The sequence below is a fragment of the Uloborus diversus genome, chromosome 1, assembly GCF_026930045.1.
Source record: "Uloborus diversus isolate 005 chromosome 1, Udiv.v.3.1, whole genome shotgun sequence".
NCBI classification, from domain to species: Eukaryota; Metazoa; Arthropoda; class Arachnida; order Araneae; family Uloboridae; genus Uloborus; species Uloborus diversus.
In genome coordinates this window covers 14,516,331-14,542,372 of record NC_072731.1, presented here as the reverse complement: position 1 = coordinate 14,542,372, position 26,042 = coordinate 14,516,331, and the positions used below count along the sequence as shown (strand labels likewise).

Sequence of the window (26,042 nt, the reverse complement as noted above, 5' to 3'; positions counted from 1 at the left end):
TTGTAGGCTATTATGTAAAACTGTTTGAGTTTCTCTTTCAATTGATATATCATGTGTGCCTGTAAGTTTGGTGTAATAAATATTATAACATGTTAAAACCCCGCTATTCATTTTGAAACACGCTGTATATCTGTGTGCAGAAAAACCCACACGTCGTGAGCTCACCACATGTACTCCACGTAGTGCTCACGTGAAAAAGAAACAATGGAAAACAACGAAATGGAATCCTACCAGACAAAATTAAATAACCACTTGTAATAATAGATAACAGAACAGAAAATAGAGCCAATAAGCACTTTTTGAACAGGATTTCAGAAGATTTTCTATAAGGTTATTTTTTATAGCAATCTTTCTAGCAATTAAGGTATGGAGAATGGAACTGGAGTACAATAAATACCTGCAAAAAGTAATTTAACACAAATTGGAAGATGTCGTAAGGTTTATGAAGATATAAATTTATTGAGTGGGTGATTATTTTCAATCATGTGTGACGTGTGTGCACGAGTAACGTTTTCTGATGCGTAGTTGAACTTGGGGAAATCTTAGAACAAGAAAATATTCCATTAACGCAATATTTAGGCACAAAAATGTTCAACTGTGTCAGGGAAATTCGTAAGATTACTCTTCTTACGTAGACTCTTTCACATGTCAGTGTAATTTACATTACTCGGCACGACACAACGAGACCACGAGTAAACAAAAGGAAGGTCAGTAAACAGTAGCATTGGCATGGTCAATATACTCTGGGGGAAAAGGAACCACTAGCGTCACTTTTATGGATTATCTTGCGTTTCAATCTTTTTGAATATTTCCCCTTTCTCATTATCATATGAGGCAGTGAGTAGGGGCGGATTTACAGTCCATACAAGGGGGTGGCCCGTGAAAACCGTAAAAGCCATTCCTCCTCCCAAAACAGTCACGTAGAGGGGCAGGGAGTCAATCCCCCCCCTTTATAATGATCTAAGCTTTATCCTGTCTTTTAAATACTAATCGCCCCCTATCGCCCCCTTGCAATGTCAAATCTCCCCTTTGGGGGTTATCATACCAGTATAGAGTATAGCAAGGGCGCCCATATAGGGGGCAAGGGGGGCTCGGCCCCCCCTCCCCCTATGAAATTGGAACTACCTTGCGATTAGTACTTTTTTCTTTGCAAAAATTTAAAAACATTTCTTCTCCAGCCAATTAGTCATTAAAAATGTCAAATTTTAATGACTCTAATCTGTCCTGAAATCAGTTTCCACGGGGAAAAGATTTGACCCCCCCCCCCTCTTGCAACTTTGCGTATGGGCGCCCATGTAGTGTAGTCCATTGAAGAAAAATTTTGGAAAGCACACATAGAAATATAAAAAAAAATTAAGTTCAAAAAAGGCGGGAGGAGTGAGCTTCGGTTCAAATTAAAAAGTGGGTAACGCTGTCCATCCTCGAACTAACTGTCTAAACTAAATTTAAAGCAAATTTGTGGAATGTACTTGATTGAAATTTTTGGCGATTTCTGGTAATTCCTTCAAATCTATACCATTGGTTTTAGAAAAAGACGGTCACGAAGGGGATGGTCGCCCCCACCAGCCCCCTAGTAAATCTGCCACTGGCAGTGAGAAGCAAAGGGATGTAAGTGGCCAAATTAAAAATTTGGAGATAACCAGTACAAATGGTAGGTCAACTCCTCCTGTTTTAGGGAAAGAGATAGTACTATTAGCCCTGGTAGTAGCCCTAGAAAAAAAATTCAATGAAAGCCAACCTAGGACATTATCTTTAAAGTCGTTTTACTCAAAACTTGAAAATGTCCACTTAAATTCCCTTGGTTCTTACTGCCTCATATAAACTACTTACTAGTTCTTAGTTTGCCTATAACTAAGCGAGTGGGGCCGTAACTCGTGAAACCAGTGTATTTCAATTTATGTCAACAAAAAAAAATAATAATAAATAAATTCTAACTGGAAATTAATGAAAATTTCACAGCTATAAAAGTGCAATTTCTAAGTTGTGACGGTTAATTTTCACATGAACTATAGGATAACGGCATCAGTAACAGACATGCTTAAGACATCGCCGTCAGGTTAACTCAATTTTCTGAGCCTTTTAATGTATTTAGATTTTTAAAAATATTTTTCTCTCATGCAACTGCATCTCATCTAACGTTTGGCTGCTTCTGGATTTTCTGAATTAGTTTATTCTATTTTTATTTGTGTTCAATTTCGAAAAACGGTCCGACTCCTAGTAAGAGACATCGACAATTCTGATGATGCCCAGTAACAGATAGGATGAGGAAAGGATGAGTAATGGACAGAATTCCCCCTCCTCAAAATGTGTAAAAGTTCTTTATTTTTAAATCTAAAACCTTATTAAATTCAAATGAACATGAAACACCGGCAGACTTCGTGGTGGATGTTCATAACCTTCCAACACTGCCTTGTAAACACCAACTGGCTCATAAAATTCACTCTGATAACACAAGATTGTTGTACCGTTTTCATGGGCCGCAGCAACATCACTTTTAACTACTTAAAATTCTTATTATTTAAATCCTAACTTATACGACTGTCTGTTACTGGTGCCGTTACCCCAATTGCAGCATCACAGTTCAACAACAACCCAATTTTTAAAAACCCCTTATCCGCGCCCATAAATCTAGTCACCTACCCTTCTATCTAATTTACAAACCTTGCATTTTACAGACAACGTGACAAATGCTTGATAATGAAAAAAAGAAATTTCCTTTAAAAGCGCTCTAAGGAGAAAAAAAATCAACTTTTTTTAAACATAGTAAAATATTTGATTTTACAAATTTCTTGACAGTCTCTTAAGTAGAGTAACTATTAAAATTAATTGTATCAAAAAAGCGGGTATAAAAACCAGAAGAAAAAATAAATTTCTTCTTTTAAAGCTGTTTTCCCAAGCAGAGATACGAATTAGTAAAACCACACTTAAAAGCAATTTCTATCGAAGAAAACTCACTTTTACATATAGGTTTTTGTGCTTTTACTTAAAAGTTATTTTCACTGAACTTAATTTATAAAATTCACTCCACTAAAGGCTTTCGCAAATGGATGCAAAATCCCTTTTAACCCTGCTTTCAAAGATAGTTTTTCTTTCTATTTTCCTATTTTTTTTTTTTTTTTTTAATATTTTTCGCATTTTTTTATTTTACTGTCAAAAACACATGACAAAAAGTGTTTTTCAGAAATGCTTCGCTGTTCGTGCTTTTTTTAATGATGTTCTCTTTAATATTAATATTCTAAAATAGAAAAAAAATAAGACTGTCCAGGAGTCATTGATTCATATGATCATGTTTGACTGTAATAGCTGTAATTAGTTTCATTATTCTTTTTGTTCAAGCTTTCTTCGTCAAGAATGCAACTTTTGAAAAAGTACATTATCTTCATAACCCTTCAATTTTTATTTTTCAAGCGTTTTTCATCTTTTAAACACTGAACAAAAATTGCTTCTAGAATCTTTATGAAGATTAATCCCTTCTATTACCTCATTCGGTTAAAGGGAGAACGCATGTTTAAACTGAAAAATGTACCTAATTTTGATGAAGACTAAAATTATAATAAAAAAAAGTAGTGGTGGCTTCTCTATGTGTGCACATGATCTCTGAAGATAAACGATGAAATAACTTTACTAACAAGTATTAATACTACCGTTGTCAAAGGGTAGTATTTGCTGAAATGAGTTTTCGAGATATTTCAAGAAACGCGTTTTGGATTCAATACTAACAATAGGAAAAAGTTGGAATTAGACGTTTTTTTTCTTGATTTTTGTTTTTTAGCGGAAAGCAAATAAACAAGTTTGAAAACAATAGATGACAAAAATGCAAAAAAAAAAAAAAAAGAAAGAAAGAAAGAATTAAAAAAGAAAAAGTAATTAAAAATAAAAATTGACCATTACGACCCACAGCAGAGTATTAAAATAAAAGTTTAAAACATGCCTGATCCTATAAACTGCCGACCTCATTGTTGGATGAATTTCCTGGATCAGAGCAACGTTAAGAATTTGTATGCATTTATTTTTTTTCTGGATGACACGGAAGCAAGGAAAAGGGAAGATAATCCAGCTGGTAAAATTTTTTAGTTGCAAAAACAGAATCAAGAGGGAAAAATTTAAATTCCTTTAAAAAGCATTATTACTAAAATTAAGTTCAAGTATTTTATTGGTTAACAAATAAAAACTAGCCAAGGAAAAAATGTTAAATCATTATGCTTTCTTCTCCTTTCGACCAACATTGATATCGTTTTCAATCAATCGTAGATAGAATTTAAAATCTGCTAAAAAAGTTTTAATTTGAGATATGTAATTTGTAGTTCCAAACCAATTCTATCAGACGCAGAAAAAAAAAGCGCTCTTTCTTTTGGTACTAATATTTTAAATGCGCAAGCAGGTTTGCATTGCCAAAATCCCAAAATATCGCCAATTTTTTAAATTTTTAATTAACATCTTCGTTGTTCAAGTCATACGAAGACGAGACCTCCGCTAAGTACACTCTCGATCAAATCTCAATTCCAACAAAATCAAAATTATCACAACTAATTTAATCCGTTTAGGAGCTAAGATGTCACAGAAAGATACACTGTAAAATATTTGTGTAAGGTTACGAGTATTAGTATGCGTAACGTTACTCAAATTCTGGAGTAAGTCGTATCATTTTTTCTCAAAACTGAAACAGTTGGAGTGTTACACTATGGTTTGTGTTACGTCCCACCTGGGAGACAGTGGAAATTACTTTGAAAACAGAGAGAAAGAGAGAGAGACTCATCCATTTTATTCTTCCCGCCTCCCCCCCCCTGGATGTTTGCAAGACCTTCTCGGTTTATGTGGGAGATGTGGAATAAAAAATGATTATTTTAAATTTTGAAAACATTATCGTAGAAACATCTTGAGCATAATTGATTACATGTTTCTGAAGTATAAATTGAAGAAAGCATTTATATAAATTTATCATAACAAAAATTTAAAATACAAATGATGATGTCAATCAAAACTGAAAAGATATGAGGATTTGTAAAGAGTGAATAAATACAAAATCAAATTAAGATCCCATAACAAAATTGTAAATAGAATTCAAATACCCTTGATGATATGTAACAATTAAATAATCATTATGGTTAATTAGTCATAATCAGTATAATTAATTGTCAAAGTAATAATGCACCCATCAATTACATTTAAAACCATGAAAGAATAAAAATCAGGAAGCACAATTGTTTTCCAGCTCAAGATCTTAAACAATGAGGCCACAAAAATGAGTGTTTTTTTTTTTTTTTTTTTTTGAGGGAGGATACAAGCTAGTATAACTTTTAAAAATAAAATCAATACTATTATTAACATTTTCGAAAGCAATCTTATCAACAAAATAAAAAGCTTTCCAGTTTGAAGCAGTAGCAGTATAAGAAATGTTAAGATGAAAAGCCAGAGTGCATCTGCAATATAAAAAAGAAAACGTTTATAATCTCCTATCTCTCCGCAGATGCAGTTGGGAGAGTTCAGGAGTTGTCTCTTAAAAAAATAGGAATGAGTTAAGCCATGGTTTGTTAAAAACTAATTAAAATGAGTGGAGTAAAGCCTATTGGACGAAACTGTAGGAAGGAATTTATATGAAAACAGAGGTAGAGTTCAAAGCGCATGCGTAAAGATCAGCATCGGCGTAGTGCTCGTAAACTCTTGGTAGTGAAACGAAGATTGAACTGAGTAACAGAGGGGTAAAAAAATTCTTGCTTTGCGACTTGTCTGTGAGACTGTCGTTGTGGTTCGTCCTAAGCCCAGGGTGTTATTTCCTCTCTTAGTACTATAAAAATGTCTTGTTTGTACATTAAAACAAACTTCGAATTCGTGTCAAGTTGATTGGTGTGCATTGGTTATGAAAAAGCATGAAGTTGATGAATATTGAATAAATAAATGAATGAAAGCAAAAACTGTAAAAAAGACAAAAAGAAAAGGGTTTCAAGCATGATTTTTTTTAAAAATCGTGTTAACGAAATTTCAAGCATTGTACCCAACTAATAATTTTTGCACTTTCAATTTAGAACGTATAGAAAGAAATTATTACTTCATCATTTAATATATTTGGATAATTTAAACCATCGAATAGTTAACTTGAAGTATAAGTCAATTTACACTTAAAAATGAATACCCGTTAAAAGAAATTAGATGAAAGCTTAATTTTTGCTAATGTGTAGTTAGCATACAGATAGTTCTAGTGTTACCTTACGCAGAAATTCGTGAAACGTTATGCTATAGTTACAGTACCATGGTATAACCTTCCATCCGCGACATGTAACTTTTACACCAGTTAAGTTACTCCGGACTAGTAGAGAAAGCTATGCTGCTACCGATTTTATTTAGTACAGTTACACAATTTTTTTACTGTGTACACTATGGCTAAGCGATATACCGCTATACTGTCATATATCGATACATATCTACGACCGCGATAACGATATTTAGACTTCTATCCATCCGATATATTGCTTGAAAAGGAAATACGGGACTTAATTACGGAGAAATTTAAATACTGACTCAAAAATACATAATCTTTCATAACTCGGTGTGATGGGTAAGTATTTGAAATTTGAAGAAATTTTTAATTATAGTAAAAGGGAAAATTAAAAACGCTGTCGAAGGTCAAGGTGGACCCTTGATCAGTTTGGTTTCCGGATCCCCTCCCCCTGTAAAGTTTTCAAAGCTTATACTACTACGATTCAGAGCGGGGTCCTTCCAAGCAAGGACTGCGCCCCTAGTTTCTGATAAAGCTGCATGGCCTGTCGTAGGCCCTGAAAAGTGAGTGTGTGTTGATTAAGAAAGCATCTTAATGCAACAATAAAAAAAATAACCTATTGAGGTATCAACACAATTCATAGTTCCTTAGAGTTAGTTACAGAAAAGCAATAAGCATTAACCTAAGAAAAAGCAGAGAAGTAAGTAGTAAATAAGAACAACATCCCAGACCACTTGTCCTTAAAATTAAATGCTAAAACATTTTTATTTTGTACTATCTGCAGTACCTTTTGTACTTTTGCAGTACCTGCACGGCGATGACCGAGCTAAAAATTGAAAGGAAGTCCGTTAAACAAAAAAAAAAAAAAAAAAAAAAAACTAAAATAATAATAATAATAATAATAATCCACGCCCCCTGCCCCCTTCTGATGTAAAATGATCATTTTTCTTCAAATAAAATGCGTACACACCTTTTCAAAAGATCTAGTAAAGTCTCTCTGTAATTTTAAACTATTCGCCAAAACACATAAAAACATTAACAGTAGCATTAAAACTCAGAATAATCCTTCACCTACAAAAGTTCATCGCTTAACGCGCCAAGCAACCACGCTAACTCTACCCTGCCCTTTAGCGAGTTAAGCGACCCCCCCCCCCCTGCAATTTATAGTGTTTCGCCAAATAAACAATGCTATAATAAAAAAACTTTATAAAAAACAATCACACTTGAATAATACGACAAATCATATTATTTTTTTAGATAAGTAACTGTCTTCAACTATAAGAACAAAACAGACGTTGAAAAAATAAGGATAGCAAAACCCAATAGAAAAATCCTATAAAAGCAAATTATGTACATGAACATCGAAAAAAAACACGCATTCGAAAATCTGTTCGCTGCATGGGCATGGCAGCATGGGCATAGTTTCTCGCAGCTATCGACACTGTCGGAAAGCGCCCTCTCAAAGAATTAACTTACCCAGCCATCTGTTAGGAAATCATAGAACTAAACATACCCCACCATCTATTAGGAGTTCAGAGAACTAAACAATTAATTATACATCTAATTTGCAATTACAAATATTTCGTTTAATCTGATTTTTTAAAAAAAATCGCCTCTAGCCTTCCTCAATAAATGGACTGTTCAACACAAAAAGAATTTTTCAGTTCGAACTAGTAGTTCCTGAGATTAGAGCGTTCAAACAAACTCTTCAGCTTTATATAATTAATTAATAAGAACAATAAGGCAGTGATACGTATATGACATTTTTTTTACAAATCATTTTTCGCATCGTTTAGGATTTTCTCTAAAAAGTACCCTCAAGATTTGCCTCATGGTTTACTCGACCCTACGCCTACTGGATCGCGAAGTCCGCACTTTCAGGTCGAGCCACCGTGGCTAGGCATATTCTACGTTCCAAACGTTTTATATTATAATATAAATTTTCCCGTTTTCATAACATTTTTATTGCTGCTCCACTGCTATTAGTCATAGCGTGATGTTAGCTTTCCTCAATGAATGGACTATTCAACACAAAAATAATTTTTCCATTCGAACCAGTAGTTTCTGAGATTAGCGCGTTCAAACAAACAAACTCTACAGCTTTATATTATTAGTATATATATATTATTAGTACAGATTAAACATTAAACTCTTTACAGAGTTCTTAGAATACTAACTTCTGTTTACCGACACTCGTAAGCTTATCTTTTTATCAAAGGCTCAAACTTTGGAAAAAAATCTGAACTCATTTTAGAAACAGGCATAAAGTTTAATCTGAAGCAAAGCACATTAGATTTTATTGCTTCAATTCATCCTCCCACTATTTAATTAAAATGAATATCCTTTTTCAGTTTTCTTTCTTTAAAAAAATCCCATGGACTTTTCCTTCGTTTTCTTACCGATATTACAGGGAAGCTCAAGAAGAAAAATGAATAGATTTACAAAAATAGAATCATTTACCACAGAATGCTTTAGCTTTTATTTCTCCCCAGCTAGTTTTTCGGAGAAACTCTATTAAGTTTTAATAGGAGCAAAAGTAATGTAGCTCACGAGTGTTTACTACACTTTATTTGTCTTCTTTTAAGTCCTTTTGGGATTTTGATCTCAGTGCGTTTATATTTATAAATTCCCTTTTGTTGTTACTTGGCACTTATTGAGGATTTCAAAGTGTTGTTTTAGTTTTTTAGGCATTCATTGGAAAACAAGTTGGCTATCAAATATTTTAATGTGACACGGGATATAAAATGTTTTAATAGGAACATATTGAGTATTCTTATACTTGTGTTTAAAATTATTACTTCATCAAAGAAGTCTTTTGCAAACACTTAAATGTTTTGTTCTTCAAATAAGAAGACGGTGCATTTATTTATCGCAGTTTCAATTTGATTTAAATACCGCTAAAAGTTTGTCAAAGATGGACTGTGGACATGGTTGAATTATTGCTAAGGTCAACAATGTAAAGTCAATACGATCTCCAAATCATAATTTTTACATATAACTAACTATTCTGCCGTGTGCAGGTAAACGGCAGTATCTGCAGAAATGAGGTTTCGAGATAATTGAAGAAACGCGTTTTGGATTCAATACTAACAATAGGGAAATGTTGGAATTAGACGTCTTTTTCGCGTCTTTTTTTCAGCGAAAACCAAATAAGCGATCTTGTCCAATAAAGATAACGTACAATAAATGACAAAAATGCAGAAAAATGAATAATGAAAAAATTACAGTTACGGCCCTTTACCTGCACACGGCTGTCTTCTTCGTCGTCCTTGGTGTCACTTTCTGATGTTTGATTATGTGCGAAATGTATTGAGTTTTGTTTGTGCTTGAGGCAAGAACAGATGTTGTCGTGTCTCATTTAAGCTCACAGTCAGATTTTGTAAATAACAGAACCTGAAAGTAGTTGCAAGATTACTGTGCGTAACGGTGTGCCATTATGTTAAAAAATTTGTTTCAGCATGCTACAGGGTGCAGGAGGTATAGTGTCGTTCAGCATTATTGGTGCTCGACGGAAGAGTCATAAAGCATCGGATTAATAGGGAATGGAAAGGAAGTGAACGCGATATGCAAGACTTCAACAATGTGCATCTTATTAAAGAGTTCCAATGCAACAATACTTACCATTCAGAACTTTCCGTTGAGCCTCTCCCCGCCACTCTGTGATGCTTCACACTTTTTGCGCGCCAAATTCAGAACAGGAAGTTTCATCGCCCTACCTTGTTCAAGCATTTTCTTCCGTGAAGGATCTCCTTGATACATAACTACTGAGCTTTCCGGTTGTAATGGATTTGTCAGCATGGTGGTATTTAGCATAACACCAACTCCTTTCAATGAATCACATTATAGTTTCGATTATGAAGATGTGGATTTGGAGCCTTAGGCGTAATAAAGACGAAAACGCAAACTCGAGCTCTATCAGAGCCGACAAGAGACCATGCCAGATTAGTCGGAAATAAGGAGTCCGACCCTTAGGGGCAGGTCGAAGCAGTACAAATTGTATGGCGGGAGAAGTTCCAGAGATCGAACTGACAAAGCTCCCGCCTTTGCCCTGGTTCCTGTTTTCTGGTGCCACTAGAAATCAGTGGGCGGCGTCATACAATGCATAAGACAATGTTGAATATCATGGACGATCACCAACTCCAAAATATAGACATTCAATGGGATATTCTCAGCTTTTAACGTTGTATGAGAAATGTTGGGAAGACGGAAGTAAAGCCTATACAGTTTTTTTTTTTTTTTTGATAACATGGCTAGTGCTTTGGGAGGGAAATACTAAATGTGCTTACAGTGGTGGTTAAAACTGTAAGGACAAAAGAAAAATCCCCAGATCTTGGCTTCATTTGGTCGGAAAGTTATGCAAATTTTATAACTAGAAATTAATGGTAAGATATAAATTTTTTTAGTACTTTTATTGGAAATACATAGAAATTTCGTATTTATACAATGAAGTTTGAATTTATACATCCCAGTTATTTCGACAAAATTATAAGGACAATTAGATTTCTGTGTTCTAAAAAGCAAAATTTACTTGTTTTTTGCTTTGCACACTACACTACATAACAATATAAATGCTCAGTAAATGATTGGGGACATCGCATTCTATTTTTACAGTCATATTGTTAGGTACTAAACTTAAAGAATTTGTGAAAACGAAAGTGGTTGCTTGAAAAACTTCAGGACTTACTGTTCGTCAAATAGCAAAAGTTACAATGCAGTTCTCGAACTGTTGAACATGTTTCACAAAAAAAGAAAAAGTTTCATTATGTGAAACTAATGTTACGACCGACTCTAAAAAAATTTATAAGGGCTCAAGGGTTGAGCGTTCCCAAAAATGCATTGTTATGGGTACAAAGTGGGACAAGGTACTTTTTTCTGATGCGACAAAGTTTAATTAGGATGGATTAGATGTTTTTCCCTACATCTGGTGTGATCTCTGAAGGGAAAAAAAATCTCAATACGTATATTTGGAGGCGGATCAGTAATGGTCTGTGGAAGTTTCGCTACGAACAGAATCCATACCAATGTTTTTTGTGCATGACACAATGAATTCCGAGAGTGATGTTGATGTACCGAGCATTATTTTTTTAAACCAAAGACACCGTTAATTGCTATTTTAAACAAATTGTTCCAGCAGGATAATGCCTAATTGCATGTTTCTTAAACATCAATATCATTGTTTAGTGCTTATTCCGTGAAATTGCTGAGTTGGCTAGACAAAAGGCTCGATCTAAGTTTAATGGCAACTTGTTGAGGCATTTTGGCACACGAAGTATGAAAAAATGACATTCAATGTGGAAACAATCAACAACTTATTTTCTCCATCGAAAAAGCCAGGATAAAATTTTTCAAAAACGTTCTTCAACTTCCATGACATCAAGAAAGATGAAAGTGATTGAAAAAAAGGGGGAATTATTGATTATTAGGGTTTTTCAGGGCAAAATGCTCGTTGTCCTCATAATTTTGTCCATTTTTAGTAGTGACATTTTTTTTATTAATCACGCAGCAAAACATTTATAATTTATATTTTCAAATATTATGCTTTCCGCAACGATTTCTAGTATAAAACGACACTTTGTGTATAAATTTCACTGAATTATTCCAGAAATAACTTTTTCTGGGCAATTTTCTGCTGTCCTTCTAATGCTGACTACCACTGTGGTATTGCAAATTTGCCCACTAAGGTATGAAAGACAATGAAACCATAAAATCATATAAAGGGACCAAACCTTTTCGTATTGTAGCATTACGAAACTGAGATTTCATACTTGATCTGCAACTTCCGACTTATTTAAAACAGAAGAAAACTATTTGAACACATCAAGCATCTAAATTCGGGCTTTAAACCTGGAGTGTTAAAACAGCAGTAAAGTAAAAATGTAGAAAATCAAAGAACACGCAAAATTTGCTAATTTTTATTGATCTTTAAAGGTTGTTCCTTGCCTGGTATGTATCGGCTGTCTAAAGATTTTCGACTTCTTTAGACAACAAAGTAGCGCTCAGTTCTCTCGTGTGCACAAGGACTAGACAGTCACAACTGCAAACAAATTATATAATTTACTGAATCCCATGAGATAAGGTATTTCCCAACTGAAGCAAACATTGTGTGCATTGCCATATTCTTTTAAATCGCAAGAGTCAACAGTTCGTTGGAAAAAAAGTGCTTTTGTGTGTAGTTTCGGCTGAATATTTCATGCCAAACAACCCCCCCCCAAAAGCATAACTTCTAGATGTAATTGTTAGTTTAGTGCATCTTTTCACACCGGTAATTTATAACAATGTAAATATCGAGATTTTAAGTCTCGATTTAATTACCATTACAACAAAAAAATTGCGGTCCCTTGCGGTTCGTTGTAACGGGATTTCACTGTAGCTTGTTTCTGCAAGACAGATCTTCAAAAATCTTCAAACGTGTCTCATATCATACAGGTTTGGTTTCAACAGAATTAAAACAGAAAAAAAAGGAATATGTTGGTTAATTTTAAGGCCATTTTTTTCAAAAATTCATTGAAATGAAGAAAGATGTTCCCAAAATTTTTCATTTAGCAATAGCGATTATGTTAAGAATAGGAACAATTGTTTCGCTCTTCTTAAAATTCTCGTTGTCTTTACTTGAATAAAATATTTTTTTGAAAGAAAAACTGAATAGGCTTTTCCTGACCAACGCTCACTTGATACTTTTCATTCAAAGCACGTTTTCTGTTTTCTAAATGGAACATTGGAACGAAAATAAGGGTGTTTCGTTGCTTCAGTGTTTGGATTCCTAATTGGAATAAACTGCTCTTCCCGAAGTGCTTTGCCAGTAAAAATATGTTCTTCTTTCTCAGATGTAAAACTAAGTTGTTGTTTTTTTTTCGCATGTGCAATTTTTGAAGAAAAAAAATAAAACACACAAAAGATATTTCAGTATTTTAGCTGGTATCTCATTCATTATGCAAATTGAGACATTTAAGTACAGGTACCACATAATCTAATATGAATTTTCTTTCGCCAGTTTTCTGAGTTGGACGTTAGTAAAAATCTGAACTTAGATAATTTCAATAATTACATTTTCTTTGATGTTCGTATCAGGGCATTCTGATCATGCATTTTCCTTTCAAGATGCATACTTACTCTGCATAGATTAAAACAATTTTGCGGAGAGAAAGGTTCAAACGATACAAATTTTGTTTGTAATGAAAAAAACAAAACGTTTTCCAAATGAACAATTTACAGTAAAAACAAAAAGAAAAGCATTAAGCATGTACAATTCAGGCAAGAAGAAAAATATATATATATTTGCATTTTTGAATTCTAAAAGATTAAAGCTTCAAGATTTGCTCGAAGCTAAAAATTGCAAATGTATTCATTTAACATGCTTGTGGTTATTTTTTACATCGTTGTATTCTTCTTGTATCGTAAATTTTAGCAGTCCCGTTAACTTCCATGATGCTGTTGTCGTGCATTTTGACTAAGAGAAAGAAGCAAGTTACATATTATCAGTGTAGCTTTTCTATTGCTAAAATTGTTAGATTTACAGTGGCGTAAAAATCTAAGCAGTAGCTGACATCTATACACACACACACGCAGTATGATCAAAAATTCCGGACAAAAATACAGTAACATATAAAGTAAGAACACTGGGCTCTCGCGCTAAACACCCTCCAAGCAATGAATGTTATGGGGCTGATACAGACTGGGGCTGGTAATCTTGTTTGAGCTTAACCTGGTAGTTCTGAACCCACTGTTAGTGTAGTCGCCTCCCTCCAGTGGTTCGGAAGGACACTTCGGGTTCGGCCTCTGAAGAAATACATTAAGGGTACAAGACAATGGCGTAGCAAAATTGGTTATAAGCCCCTGGAAGAATTGAAATTACATGTGTGGTAGATGTACTATATTTGAGTATACTTGCCTTGTGCATTTTAAGTTCCTTCATAAATAATTTATAGCTATGCTACTGGTGCAAGACGGTTGGTCTGTATGTTAGAAACAAAAGTGCTAAGTACTAGATTAAAAATAAAGGGCAGATTATTGCAGAAAGAGCAATAGTAATCGTTACAGAGCAAGAGTCTAAGAGTGCCAGACCTACGTCATAGTATTGTCTGTTTTTCAGCAGTAGAGACTTGGCCACGCCCCCAACATGTGGTATCGGAAGATTCTATATGCGTCTTTTGGGGATGAGGCTTCAGACCAACACTGGGAAAGGTTGCCAGTTGGCCATCGTTATCTCGCTGGAAGAAGACGAGTGTTCTATAATTTTCTAAGAAATCACCTCCCACCTTCTCTCTCAAAAACAAGGTGTGCTAGGGTAGACCGACCAGTGAATGAACAGTTAAGCACAATTTCATTTTTCAAAAATCCTAGTAATTTTGAATTCTATACTATACAGATCGTGATAGCTAAAACATTTAAATTGATATATGTAAATATCTCTAAAAAATCGCGGGAACTTAAATGATACCGCTTCCGACTTTTTTAGGAGTTTAAAGAAAAAATGGCACAATGACCCAGTGAATGAACACCTCGAACCAGTAAATGAACACAAATTTGTCCAGTGAATGAACATGATAAATTTTGATTTAAAAAGAAACTAAGTTTCTTTGAGATCTATCTATCTATCTATCTATCAATCTATATAACTATCTATATCTATCTATCTATCTATTTATATAAAAATCTATATCTATCTATCTATCTATCTATATTTATCTTTTTATATCTCTATCCATCTATCAATATACATTTCTATCTATTTTTCTATCTACACATCTATCGGTCTATCTCTATGTCTATTTACCTATGTATCAATAAACTTATCTATTTTTCTATCTATCTATCTAGCTATCTGTCTATCTACTTATCTATCTATCTACTAAATTTATCTATCTATCCATCTATTTATCTACTTATCTATCTATTTACTTATCTATATATATCTACTTTTCTATCTATCTACTTATCTATCTATCCACTTTTCTGTCTATCTACTTATCTATCTATCTGTCTATCTACCTATTTATATGTCTGTACATCTAAATATCTACCAAACTATTATCCTAATCAATCTATTTATCTATCTATCTACCTGCTTTTTTACCTGTCTATCTACCTATCTATCTATCTATCTATCTCCTTATCAGTATATCTACCTATCTATATCTATCCACCAATCTATATCTATCGGTCTACCTACCTATCTATACATCTACCTACTATCTATCTCTATATCAGTCTCTCTACCTAGCTATCTATCTCTATCTATATTAGTATCTCTATGTACTTATCTATCTATTAACCACTACCTATCTATTTATCTATCTATAAATCTATAGATCTATCTATCTACATACCTATTCTATCTCTATATTTATCTATTGGGTGAGTGCAAAAGTTCGTGCGGAGTTTGTGAAAGAAAGTCATACAGTGATTAGGAAAGCAAAACTCTTTATTCAATCAATGATATATTCTCCATCGTTGTCTATAATCTTCTTCCAACGTTCTGGCAGCATACGGATGCCCCGATCATAAAAACTGCGTGGTTTAGATTCGAAGAACGAAGACACGACGTTTTGTAAGGCATTCAAAGAGTCAAGTTTTTTTCCATTTAAATAATTTTGCAATGACCGGAATAAGTGATAATCCGATGGTGCGATATCAGGAGAATACGGTGGATGAGTTAGGACATCCCATTTCAGGCTGTTCAGTTTGCGTAGCGTCTGTCTTGAAACGTGTGGTCTAGCGTTATCTTGATGAAAGACTACGCCTTTGCGATTTGACAAACTCGGACGTTTCTGTTTGATTTCTCGGTTCAGATTAGTTAATTGACGACAGTACTTGTCCGAATCAATCGTTTGGCCGGCGGGGAGACTCTCAAAATAAATTATACCCTTGCAATCCCACCAAACACAGAACATCACCTTCATCGGGTGCAAACTGGCCTTTGCCATTGCGTCACCATGTTCACCTGCCTGTTTCCATGTGCGTTTGCGCTGAACGTTGTTGTACAGGACCCATTTTTCATCGCCCGTCACTAGTCGATCCAAAAACGGCTCGTTTTTGAGCCGCTCGAGTAAAGATACGGCAGCAGAAATTCTCTGGATTTTGTTGCTCTCGGTCAACAAATGGGGCACCCATATATCGAGCTTTAAATCAAATCCAATTTTTTTTAAACGCCGAAAAGCGGTTGATGGATCAACGTTAAGTGCTGTAGCAACTTCCTCTGTTGAAATTCGCGGAGTATTCTTAACTAAAGAAAGCAAAACGTCGTCATCAATGTCGGAAGGTCGACCTGAGCGTGGCTCGTCTTCCAGCTTAAAATCTCCGCAACGAAATTTTGCGAACCATTTTTCCACAGTTTGTTTAGCTGGTGCTTGATCTTGATGAACGTCTTGAATGTTTTTTACGGCTGCTGCAACGTTTATTCTCTTCGAAACTCGTAAAGCATAACATGCCGTAAATGCACTTTATCAACACTCATTTTAAAAGTAATCTTTCTCGAAGCAGTTTGTATCTGCGCAAACTATTTTGATTGGAATGAAAGCTGCACATGTCACCTTTCCAACAATCTGACTTACGTAGATAGTGGTATTAATGACAACACGTTACGCCCGTTCTAACGCCATCTATTGCAACTCCGCACGAACTTTTGCACTCACCCAATATTTATATATCTATTTACCTCTTATTTTTTATATATCTATCTCTATATCTTCCTCTATCTATTTATCTATATATATATACAAACATACATATAAATCAACCTATCTATTCTCTCTCTTTGTATATATATTTCTATTTCTCTACCTATCTACCTATCTCTCAAGAGAGATAAAAATATAGAAAGATAGATGTAGGTAGGTAGGTTAATATACAAATAGAGATATAGCTAGATAAAAGAAAAAATAAGTAAAAAGTGCATTGTTTACAAAGACAAAAATAAAGAAATTATAAAATATACAATGAAATACATAAAAAGGGCATATAAAACTATCTGCATTGCAAAAAAGTATGAAAATGAAAATATCTCAAAGAAACTTCAAATTTCTTTTTAAATCAAAAGAAATTTTGCCATTGTTCACTCACTGGGTTTTCGCAATTTTTCGTACCCAGTGACTGAACACCCCTCTACATGAAAATCTACGCATTCTGCATTGACTAAAACAATTTAAATCCATAACCTAAATATGTATACTTAATTTTTCTTTCGCAGAGTTAAAAAATAAAATTTATCGATAAAAATAATATGTATCAAAATAATTGCTAGCACGAAACCAGCCTTATTATTTTGAAAGAGAGAAAAAACGATTCACGGCAGTAAAAATTTCAAAATTTTTCCAGGAAGAAAATACGTATCCAAAGTAACCAATCAGGTGTCAGATAGCTTAGAATATCAGTAAAGAACGCTTTTGTAGTGAATTTATTCAGAAAAAATTTTTTGGAAGATTTTTTTTTTTTTTTTAATGACGCGCTGTTCATTCACTGGGTGGTGTTCACTCCCTGGTCGGGCTACCCTACAATGACAATTGTTCGACTTAAAAGCATTTTTAGATTTGCAGTGTATTTCCACACGTTTCGGGTTAATTTATCATTGATTTTGCAAAGGAAATCCTAAACTTTCTGTTTTTCACACTAGCTAAACATTTTCCGCAAACACGGTGAACAGTTACAGGTGAAATTGGAACGAATATGTTCCATTCTATTGGCTGAAACTTTCACAGAACTCAAACGTGGGTTTTTCACGGGTGGTTTGAAACGAAAATAGAGCTAGAAACAGTAAGACTCTCGAAGTGTGGTTGAACACTTACTCAGAAATTACGCAAAAAAGGGGAAGAAAAAAGAATGAAATCTATTCTCAGACGTTTAAAAGCTGTAGTTGATACTGCACGATATTCTACGAAATAATAATTTAATAAAAAGTTAGATTGTTCAATAATATATAGACATTTTTTAAAGTGTAAAAAGACTTTTGTGAGATAAAATTTCCATCACTTTTTGATTTTTGATTTTTTTAAAAATAAGTTTTAATGTTTTTTTAGAAATGTTCATGCAGTTTTGTTGAAAATTGATCATAGATCTCATAATTAAAAACCTATTCCGAAATAATTATTCGAACCAATGGATAGGGTCCTATTTCATTGAAAGTCGTAGGTGTACGAACACTTTTGGGAGCCACTGTATGCCGATTTTCCTCACCCTTCTATTTTCAAAAAGAATCGTTTAATTCGTTGGCCGTCGGAGCTCATTTTATCAGGGTCAGACTAATGGCAGTTTCACTTTTTGGATAACAGATCAAATGAAACTTTGATGGTTTCTGCCTAATCTTCGAGAAGTGACTTATATTTCGTAACAATTACCCAATGTTTCCAAATTTTTATTTGACAAGACAGCTTAAGAAAGATTTGCAACTCTACGAGTTGTAAAACACACCCAGAGTAGCGGTGGGAACGAACCACGACCGGCTGCAGAAAAGTCGGGGGGTCACCAGATTTTCAATAACACTTACGTGATCCTTTCCGGCATGCCGGAAAAATCTAGGTTAGGAAAAAAAATTAATACTATAAAAAATATATGCACAGCTTAAAAATGAATATAAGTTCTATATATATCTTATTAGTATTAACAGGGATGAGATTTTTCCGGCTTTTGCCGGAATTCCGGATTTTTCTGTTGACTTTTAGAACCTTTTCTCCTTTTTTTGCCTCTTTCAGGCCTTATTTTTCTCAAAAATCGGAAAAAAATACGATTTTTTCAAATTTTCGGTCCCCGATTTCTTATTTTTTCTATTTTCCTCCTTCGAATCTTCATCTTCCGCGATATCTGCCAAAAATGTGTGTTTTGGAATCATGCCAACGATGTCAAATACGTGCTGCGCCGAAATTTGCATGCCTCGCTTGAGATTTCAATCTTTTTGCATCCTGCAAGTATTTCAATTATTTTTAATGTTGGGCAAGTTTTCACTATATGCTACCTTATATCTGCTTATTTTATTTATCATTTCAATAATATTTTTATTTATTTAATTAATTTTGGAAAAAATGCAAAAGTCAATCAAAAAATGGCATAGCACCCACAGTCTTGAATTTTATTGAAACTTGGCATGGTTACTTTTTTTGTGTATTTAAGAAAGTAAAATATATTTATGGTGAATCTTAAACCGCTTAGGCTTTACAGCCTGTTAAAATTTTGAGATTTCATGATTAAATGAGGCAGCTACAAGTTGTTCTTTTGATTCCGAAATCCTGTTAGGAAGTTTTTAAAGACAAATTTTGGGTTCCAATGCAAGAAAAAAGATAACCAATTGTTTATATACATAAATATTAATTTATTTTCAATTCTTAATATGGAAAGTATGTTCTACCACATAAAGAAATTTTAGATTTTTCTCTCTGTTGTAAATTTTTACTTTACAAACAGACCTAATTTTAAAATTTGTGTTCTCACTCATTTAACACTATAAACTCAAATGTTTTTAATGAAACAAATGTATTTTTCTCTAAAAAAAAAATGTGAAAAGTTGACACTATTGTGTGATGCAGCCAAGATTGACCTCTGACTCCCCCAACCCTTTCAGTAACTCAGGGGTTAGAAATTGTTGCCTCTTTTTCAAAATTTAGATTTATTTATTAATAAACACTCTTGAAAGAAATGGTACAATGCAGCAAACTACAAAATTATTACTTATACTTAATTAAATACGTATTACCTTTAAAACTGGTAAATTAGCCTTTTTTTGAATATCATGGCTTCCAGGTTCTATTTTGATGCGGTTTTGGATATCATCCCTTTTACGTAATTTTTTTGGATTTCCTCCTTTTTGCTCTTTGACCACTCTCATCCCTGTATTAATAAACAGTTTAATTTTGTAAAAATATTTTCTAGCAATGTCATTTGTTATTTAAACAAGAAACATACTGTTTAATAGGGAATAAGTTTATAAAAAATTAACACTAAGTAAGCAAACATTTAAGCAGTAAGTGACCGCCTCTAAACCAGTGCTAAAGAATTTACCATAGTTCTTCAATAAATAAAAATTAATCTTTTCTCTCTAAAAGGAACCCAAAATAATTTATTTTAAAAATTATGAACAAATCGCAGTAACAATGATTGCTTCTAAATTTATTACTTTATTGGCATATAAATAAATCCATTAATAATGACCTACCATAAATAACAAGCACACATTATGTGCAACACACTTTTTTTTTTTTTGAAAGAAGGTTCAGGATTTCCCCCCCCCCCTTACGGTGTTTTTTTTTTTTTCTGATTGCAACTGAATGGGAAAATTTAGTTTTGTTTTGTGCCAAAATAAACCTCAAACCAAAAACCTCCTGCCAGAAAATTCGAATTTTCCGGCGTGCTGGTCAACCTCGCTTTTTCCGGCAGGCCGGATAATGCGAGGTAATAAGGTATAACAAGTGATTTAACCGGTTGGTTGGAGCTTTGAAGTCAGTTCAGTTTTTTTTGATCAGACAAGGAGATAATCAACCCCTGGTCCAACACCTTCAGAGGTATTGATTGCGAGTGTCAACTCAGAGTGATTTGTAACCACGGCATATTTCACGTGTCCAATGCACTATTGGCGAACACGGATGATTTTTGACCGGCTAGTATCGAACCCAAGAGCCTCTAGTCACGAGTCCAATGCTTTACCAATTTAGCCACTACGGCCCTTGCAGATGAGCAAGATCACTTGTTCACGGATCAATTGTTTTTCTATCTGATTATTTGCTGGGTGTACTGTACTTGGGGCCTCCGTGGCGGCTCTGTGGTAGAAGCTTCGTATTCTAAGCTGGAGGTCGTGGGTTCAATTTCCGCCGGTGCCTTGAGTGTTATTTCTTTCTCCTGTGTTGTAAATCTTTCCTGTGTGTGTCCAGAGGCAAGGCACTTGGCACACAGTCCTCTATGTAGGTAAAGCTGTTAGGCTTCTAAATAAATAAATACATAAATAAATGTGCTGTGTACTTGTTCTTGCACTCACCCCATAAGTACGAACCACTTTCTCAAAATAAATAAAGTAAATATAAAACATAAAATAGAATGAAATAAAAAAAGTAAATATATAAATAAATACTTTTAAAAAAATCAGTTTTGAAAATAAATTAAGTCATTTAACAGTGCACATAGTATTGTGAAGCGATGTTGGTTTTTGTTAAAAATTTCTTACATTCATTTCCATCTCCGAATTCGTTAAAGGCGAACAAACTTCTTAAAAAATATTATAGTCATATTTGGAGACTTTTCTGTTAATTACTTGATACTTTTATCGATAAAAAAAATCATTGCGCAGAATATTTCAATCTTCGGTCTTTATCATTTTGGCAACACTACGGTTCAAAACAATGCGTGGTGGTCCGTTATTTTAGCTAGCAAGTCATTTAAAGACTTACTTTTTCTGAAACACTTTTTGACAGTACTGTTATATTTATACAGGTAAGTTTGTCTTCAAAACTATGTTTGGTAGAGGTAGAACGTTGTCTTTCGAAGTAATTTCGTTGTAAATTACTACTGTAAGTTAATTAAGCCCGGAAGTTGCACTTAACTTAAAAATTCGCAACTCAGCAAAAAAGTCACACAACTCAAAATAACAGCATTGGAGAAGAAAACCAAGGGCTTTACGCAATACTAGTAGTTTTAAGTGATTTAGTCTCAAGTATTACAATAAGGGCAACAAAATATGATGGGATGTTTTCTGGTTGATTTTCGCTTTCTAAATTAGTAATACATGGTTTAATACTCGAAACATTTTCTTCTAAATTGTGAAATTTTAATAACGTGTCACACTTGATTATTTTTTTACGCCACCATGCACCAGTTACGGAAGCTAACTTAATGCGAGTTTTGTGGCAGGAAAGAAATCTAATTTTGATGTTAAATCAATAGTTAGTATTTCTAAAATTTTGAGTTGTCAAATTCGTTGCCGCTGAGTGAAACATTGAAATTAAATGTTCATTAGAATGAATCAACACAATACAGTATACAGTCGAGCCCACTCAATGGAATAGCCAATTTTCCACGAAACAGTGTTCTAGTAAGCGGGATATTCCGTTAAACAGGATTAAAAGATTAAAATATTAGAGATCAACGGTTTGGTACATTGAAAATGTATTACAGTGAAACCTGTGAAGTTTACCACCCTTGTAAGTTGACCACCTGTCTAAGTTGACCTCTTTTTTTCAGGCACGGAATTAGCCCTTATAATACAAATCAACCTCTGTAAGTTGACCACCTGTTTAAGTTGAGCACTAAAGTAGTGCACCGCAGGTGGTCAACTTACACAGGTTTCACTCTACATTAAGCGGGATCTTCTTTTAACCGATATTCCAATAAACGCGCTTGACTCTATCAGAATCATCTTTTTTGTCGGATTTAAACAATGTTTTTAACAAAGAACTTCCCAATTGGTATCATTCATCAGGTATCATTCTTGTGTTCAACAACTGATAAAATCACATAAGAGCAACTGCTTTGATTGTTGAAGGACAACCAATTGTCATTTGGTGAGAATGTAGTTTCAGAAACTATTAATTTGCAATTCTTAAAAATAGGCCGATATTTATTCTGAAAGAAGTTGAAAACAAAAGAAGTAAATAGCCATTATATGCAACATTTTAACCCAGAATATCAAGCGATTGAAGAAAGTTTAGAAATCGCTAAAAAGTCAGTTAAAACTTCTAAATCCGTAATTTTAAAACGTTACTTTAAATGTTAATAAAGATTTTCAAAATGCATTTAACCTGACTTTTCTGTGCGGGACGATCAGAATGTTTAACGAACTTTATAATCCATTGTTTTAAGATTAAAAAAACGTGGGAACACATTAGTAAAAAAATACATAAAGCTATTTTTCGTTAAAAAAAAACTTTAGTTTTTGAAACCACACTTGACTTTTGCACTAACTTTATGCAAAAGTTTTCTTACTGGTTATGTTTTACGTTTTACGGATATGTACAGCGATTTTGAGGGATTACTTAGAGGAAGCAGTTCTTTAACTTTCATGTAACATAAAATTGCTTGGAATAAATACTAACAAATACCGTGTTATTTAACATAATATTTAAAAACTCGTAACAACTGAAGAAACATGCATTTTTAAAACAGGATAAAATGTTTAAACTTATTTATGATATTAACAATGTCGTTCATAATCATAATGCATTATGTTTCATTGTACTTTGTACCGCATATAGGCAATGCTAATGAAACATTCAATCCATTTGAATGTTTTACATGAGGACATATAAGGCAGTGAGAAGCAAAGGGATGCATGGCAAAATTAAAAAAAAACGGAGATAACCAGTGCAAATGGTAGGTGAACCCTTCCTCTATCTTGGGACAAGATATAGTACTAGTAGCCCTGGTAGGTACCGGTATACAGCTTGATTTAGAAAAACTTTTCAATGAAAGTCTATCTAAGATCAGATCTTTAAACGCGTTTTGCTCAAAACTTCAAAATGTCCTTTTGCATCACTTTGCCTCATATGTACATGTAAACTTAATATGCCTTGATGCCGAAAAATCGAGCGTTGATAATCGGTGGCGCACAGATGGGGGAGGGTCCAGGGGGTCTGGACCCCTCCCATCGATTTGAGTTTTTTTTTTTTGATTGAATATATAATCCTTCAAGCAAAGATAACTTCAGTATTTAGTAAATTAATATATATATATATATATATATATATATATATACATATATATATATTTTTTTTCTCTCTTTATCTTCCCCTACAAAATCGAACTGTATATGAACATAAATTGTTCTATAACGATGATTTTGCTTCGCAGTTTTTATTTTTAACTATGAAAAAAGTAAATACAGTCATTCTTGTGCTTTATGGTATTTTAATTAAGTAGATATTTAATAAATTTATTTTATTAACGGATGCTAAGTAATGATTCAATATTTTTTAAAAAATTGTTTTTGTTTCCGACAATATTGATAAAGTCAAAATATGTTTGGATGCGGTATGACATGAGAATGGTGGACCTTCCATACTGCCCGCCCCCCCTCCCCTTGAGAAATTCCTTTGCACGCCCATGATTGAAATTACTTTTTTTTGAGCAATCACAATTGCTTATTGTTCTCATTTGACGGTTTTGATGTTTCTATGATTTTATTTCCCCCCCGTGATCCTCTGCAGCACCACCGTCAACCGTCTCCTCCCGGTGCTGCTGCTCCTCCAGAGAATACTGTCTCCAGGTAGCGTCTATATCCTACACAAACACGCATACATACACACACTTATACACACGCGCGTACATACACACACACACATATACACACGCGCGTACATACACACATATACACACGCGTGTACATACACACATATACACACGCGTGTACATACACACACATATACACACGCGTGTACATACACACACACATATACACACGCGTGTGCATACACACACACATATACACACACGCGTACATACACACACTTACAAACACGCGCGTGCACATACACACACCTACACACACGCGCGCGTACATACAAACACCTACACTCACATACACACACGCGTGCATATACACATACACACGCGCGCGCGTACATACACACACCTACACTCACATACACACACGCGTGCATACATACAGATACACACACACACTCACATGCCTACATACACACACAAGTGATTGCGAAAAACAAGTCGAAATTCAAGTTAATTTTTTGTGTGTGTGCGTGTGTGTGTGTGTGTGAAAGACGATGTTGGCAGTTCGTTTCAATGGAACGAAAAGTATCAATTAAGTTTGAAACATGCCATTAAAGGGACTCATTATTTACAGGCTTAATTGAATAACTATCACGCTGCTAATATTGCACGTCTTACATTGCTCAACACGAAGACATACTATAAATAAGATTAGTTGTTTTAAAACTACATACAAAGGCATTCAGAGCTAAATTGGTTAAAGTTTAGAACTTAGTCCTGAGATAATAAAGATTCACGTTAATTAACGCTTGTTGAATCTAGTATAAAAAGTAACTTAAATGTGGCTCATAATTTGAAAATTCAGGAATAAAAATTTAGGTGACAACGTAATTTTAAATCAAAAATAATTATGGAGTTGATCAATCGCAGCTCTGTAAGCCTCGTATGTCACAATACTAACGTTTGTTGCTATCAATATATATCTTTGTATTTAATTTTTTTTTTTTTTTTTTTTGTAATTTATAGTGGAAACTGCTTTACTGAGATGAAATTTATATAATCTGCGATGGATTGACAAGTATTCCAATAATAAGACTGTATGTTTTATTGGTCTTTTTGTGAGCTTCTTTCTGTCAGTTTTTATCTTTGATTTTTTTCTCCATAATACACAGAAGAGTTCAGCTGAATTGAAATTTTTTTCATTTTAGTTAAATGTAAAAACTTTTCATAAAATATTTCTACTAAGAGGATTGCTGTGCCTCAACACATTTGCTGCATATTCTAGTATTATGTTTCAACTTGTTTAGTATCTCTGCTCTTCTTTCGTTTTTGTCCAAATGCTTAGAACTCGTGCAACATTTTTGATTTATGTCATCCAAAATTTGGAGTTCCATTTGGAAAATTGAGGATTTCCGCCCTCCGAAAAATTTACGTTTGGGGCACCACTGGTATCATGCACTAGTGTTAATTAGAAAACGAACTTCTTGAAAGGCGTATCAAAGTACATATTTAAGCAATTCAATCAGAGTAGCCAACCTGAATCTGTTGAAATTGTATTGAATACCAATAGAAATGTCCGTGACTGAGGTTCAGCAAATAGTGTAACTCTGGTAAATCCGATGACAATTTTGCTCTCATAGTAACGTTAATACAAACTTTCACTTATTTCAAAGACTTTTTCGTTGTATTTCTTACA

The 26,042-nt window shown here is 33.9% G+C and overlaps 1 protein-coding gene across 1 annotated transcript in view; it reads left to right on the top strand.

Moving 5' to 3' along the window:
- LOC129234304 (oxidation resistance protein 1-like) overlaps positions 1-26,042 on the top strand; it is a 258,164-nt gene that overhangs the window by 151,268 nt on the left and 80,854 nt on the right. The window lies entirely within an intron of this gene.